Source organism: Pan troglodytes, chromosome 3, assembly GCF_028858775.2.
Source record: "Pan troglodytes isolate AG18354 chromosome 3, NHGRI_mPanTro3-v2.0_pri, whole genome shotgun sequence".
NCBI lineage: Eukaryota > Metazoa > Chordata > Mammalia > Primates > Hominidae > Pan > Pan troglodytes.
Window position 1 is genome coordinate 107128942 of NC_072401.2, and position 4693 is coordinate 107133634.

The 4693-nt window shown below is 34.1% G+C and overlaps 1 protein-coding gene across 1 annotated transcript in view; it reads left to right on the plus strand.

Moving 5' to 3' along the window:
* ARHGEF38 (Rho guanine nucleotide exchange factor 38) overlaps positions 1-4693 on the plus strand; it is a 128207-nt gene that overhangs the window by 120356 nt on the left and 3158 nt on the right. The gene's annotated exons all lie outside the window — the stretch shown is intronic.

Genomic DNA, 4693 nt, shown 5'->3' on the forward strand with positions numbered 1-4693 from the left:
TAACTCCGAGTCAATTTCCTAGGGACTTTAATAAGCACCTCTGCAGAATCTCTTTACCTTTGCTATAGAGTGTAGCCTAATCACAGGAGTAATAGCACATCTATTAAGAAGTTCCAGTCACAGTCAAGGTGAGGAGATTATATAGGACATGTACAATAGGGGGTGGGATTCTTGGGGTCCATCTTAGAATTCTGCCTTCCAGAGTGTCTAAGATGCCTTGTTTGGCAAGCAGAATCTTGTCCTTGGCACTTCTCAAAAAGGACTAGGTTTAATAATGGCTAAAACCCAGTTTTGGGGGGCAGTTCAGTGTCTGAGAATCAGTGTTGTTTTCTTTTTCCACATAAGTAATATTGAAAATAAAATTTTTGACTTCTAAAAAAAGTAGTCGTTTTGCTACCAATCCCACGTTCATAGTCTGGCCCTTCATCTTTACATTTTCCAGCTACCTATGATGATGATACTACATGCCTACTGTGTCATTGTTTAGAAAGTGCTTAAAAAAGTCAGCTTATTAACATGAAGAGATTTTCAAAAATAGTATGAGGTAAAAAACAGCTTGCAAAGTTATGTATACTATAAGTCCATTTTTATTACCACTTCAGGTAGGTAGGTAGAAAACAAAAATGGAAGGAAGGAAAGAAGGAAGAAAGGAAGAGAGGAAGATGGGAGGAAGGAAAAGAAGATACTAATAGCAGTTGGGTGGGTTTTGTTTTGTTTTGTTTTGCTTAACTTTACTTAAAATTTTTTTCTTCATCAAAATTGCTCGTGTAATTAAAACATATAATTGTTAAGTGAAGAACATGAAAGCTTGCTCCTGAAGGGTAAGAAAGAATAATGAGCATTTTTCATGCAATACAACTACCTTGGTTTCCAGAGATACATATGATGTACCATAAATGCTGATTCTGTACCTTTTAGTTTTAGAAAAGAAGATTAACATATATTATGACTTTTGTTGCTGTTAATTGGAGAATTGGGATAAAAATAAAATGATATTCAGTGAAGTCAGGTAATGTGGCTCACTGAGGAAGGAAAAATCAAATGCACAAATATAGAATAAGCGAATGCCAAACTGGGAATGTTACCACAGGGAAAGATCTAGTGGTTATAAGCAGTGGGTAATAAATTAGGTATGAGTCAATAATACAGTGTTATAAAAAAAGTAAGTGTGGTAGAAAACTGAGTTGTATTCACAGAATACTGCACCTAAAATGAGTCAGAGCTTTATAGAGTAGAAAGAAGCAATCAATAAAATACATTTTAAAAAGTGCCAAGGAAAAACAGAAGATTAGGTGATTATGGCTCAAATTAACAACATTGTAATTAATGTGCCTGGACCAAAACATATTAGCATTTAAGGTTAGAAAGATACAGACTGAAACAATTAAAATGTTGAAGATAATGAGAAATCTTTCAGTTCTTAAATGCATGACAGGTTAAAAATTTATAACTTGTAGTCTAACATTAAGGAGACTAAAAATACTAAAAAGGAGACTTAAAAAAGAGACTGAAAATAGACTGCTGTCTCTTTAAAAGCAGCTTACTTCCGTTTTGAGTATATAATATATGCCCCCATTTAACATAAATTATATAAAAACTAAAAAGTGCTCATCCTAAATAAATTTTGGGTCATGATTATCTAAAGCATTGAAAGTATATAATTTTGTACTTTAAATTTACAATTTCATGAGAATATATTTTAATATTTAGAATATAAACTATAATTTCATACCAAACAGATCTAGATGGAAGAGTTTATATTTCGCTTGAGAGAATTGTGCTAAAGTGAAAAACTATCACAAATATTTAGAAATGTTCTATTAGTAGGCAATCTAACCTGCTTAAAAAATCTATAGTTGCATAGGTAAAGCATTACCTATTATTTATAAAAATTATAAGAGATGATTACCAACCACTAATGCAGGCTCTTACAGATGTTTCAGATGTATTATAGTACGTTACATTCCCGAATACTTTTGCAAACCAAATCTTCCATTCTGTTCCTGTGGATTTATTCAATGTTTTCACTTTCTACACAACAAAACAGCACCATCTACAATATACTAGAAACTCCAGTCCCTCTCCGCAAGAATACACTCTGTACATACTTGCTAGAACAAGAGTTTGGTCTCTAAAGCATTATGAGAAATGGACCAAGCACAGGATTTGAAGTTAGAAGATATTGGTCATAGCAGCACCAATTAGCTCTATAATTAAAAATATGTTTCTTCTGTAAGACGTAACTCATAGGGTTGTTGAGGACAAAGCACATTTAACATAGAACTGCCATGCGCTCTGTAAAAGGTGTTTATTATTGCTACCACTCCATTGCTAAAGAATTTATAGTACTTTTAATTTTCTTCTTTACTTAAAAAAATTATGTAATAATTTGACCATGTTCATCAATCTCTTGTATGTATCTTTTATGATACAAGATGATGTCTTGTATGATATCCATGCCTTTCAATAAATATTTGAATATTCCTACTAATTTTCAGGTCAAATCAATAAATATTTGAATTCCTACTTTGTACCATAATGTGGTCAATGGAGAAAAGTTTAAATGTGTGTCTTAGTGCATTTGGGCTGCTGTAACAAAACACCATAAACTGGTTGGCTTATAAACAACAGAAATTTATTTCTCACAGTTGTGGAGGCTGGAAGTCCAAGATCAAGGCACCAGTTTATGTGGTGTTTGCTGAGGGGCAACTTTCTGGTTCATAGATGGCACCTTCTCATTGGGCCCTCACATGGTGGAAGGGGTGAAGAGTCTCTTTTGGGCTTCTTTTAAAGAGAAACCAATCCCATTCAGGAAGTTGAAGGCTAATCACCTCCCCAAGGCCCTACCTCTTAATAGCATTACCTTGTGGATTAGGCTTTCAACACATAAACTTTGAGGGGAAACAAACATTCAGACCATAGCAATGTGGTTCTTTCCTTGGGGAGCAGCTCATATTAGTTGATAAATCAATATCCCAATCAATTGAATCAAAGTTTCACCAAAAGTTAAATAACAGTTTAATATTTAAATAACAACTTCAGCTACAGCTATAGTCTCCGTTCCACACTACCCATTCTCTTTTTCTGCTTAATGAAGTAATGAAGTCATCTTATTTCTCATAGTTTCCCTTACCTATTGAATCTCAAGTTTGAGAGTTAATCTGCTTGTCTTTTCCTATATGTTGTTTTCATGTATTCATCTCCGTACCTTCAAATATGACATATTCACGCCTTTTGTCAGCTTTGTCATTTATGAAAGATAACTTCTTTCAAAATTCAGCTCACCATTAGCTGATGTATCATCTGTGTGTAGAGTTGTTGCTGTTTTGGTGTGTTTTGTTTTGTTCACTGGCATTTTCTTTTCCTAGCTGAGTTGTAAGTTGTCCAATAAAATAATAACCGGCACTTAGTAGGTACTTGAAAAATTTTCATCAAATAAATGAATGGGAATAAATATTGCTTAAATAAATTAATGGGAATAAACTAAGCCAGTTGCTTAATTTTATGCCATAACTAAACATTTTTATTATCAATCTTATGATTTTGTTGGAAGAATAAAGACTTATTTTGGGGCTTCTTACGCACTTAATAATTATAAAGTGTTCTTTTGAGGTCAGAGAAAAATTCTTTTGACTGAAATATTGTATTATTCTAGGTCTTAAAATAATTTTTAAAATTATAAATTTAATACATTGTCATTATAAAGGTTTGGGAAATAAAGAAGGGAACAAGGAAGTAAAAATGAAAATCAGCTATAATTGTACCATTCAAAGAAACAATAACTAATATTAGACTTATATCGTACATCTAATTTTATGTTCTTTTTAAGGTTTACTATTTTATCATAAGTGTTTCCCATGTTATTAGTCTCAGAAAGCATCGTTTTTGTTGTTGTTTTGTGTTTTTTTCTTTTTTTTTTTTTTGGAGACAGAGTCTCACTCCGTCGCCCAGGCTGGAGTGCAGTGGCGCAATCTCGGCTCACTGCAACCACCGCCTCCCGGGTTCAAGCTATTCTCCTGCCTCAGCCTCCTGAGTAGCTGGGATTACAGGCGCACGCCACCACGCCCAGCTAATTTTTGTATTTTTTAGTAGAGACGGGGTTTCACCACGTTGGTCATGCTGGTCTCGTACTACTGACCTCGTGATCCACCCACCTCGGCCTCCCAAAGTGCTGGGATTACAGGCGTGAGCCACCGCGCCCGGCCTGCACCGTTTTTAATGACTACAAATCTCCTTAGTACGAGGGTCTGGAATTTAACTATTTTTCTCTTGCTAGACTTCTAGTGTTGTTCCTACTATTCTCCCACTTTTCACCATTCGTATGGGTAATCCAGTAACATTGTTATGCAAAAATTTCTGCCGATGTTTCTGTAGAAGGGATTCTTCAAGCTATTTTGATTCACAAGGAATTAACATTTTAACATTATTAAAAATCTTTTAATAGAAACTGCCAAGTTGCCTTCAAGCATGGACAATTTATATTCCTCCTAACAGAATAATAAGAATACCTATTTCACTCCATTCTCACCTGGGTTATATTTTAGCAAAATACATCCAATAGAAGGAGTCGGACAATGTGACTTTGGCAAACAAAAAAACTTTAGCATTGCTTCTAAAAGCTTGGAAACTTTTATGATGTTTCTCTTAATATTCAGGTTCCAATTCCAATAATGTCTTTTGTTTCTTTGTCTAG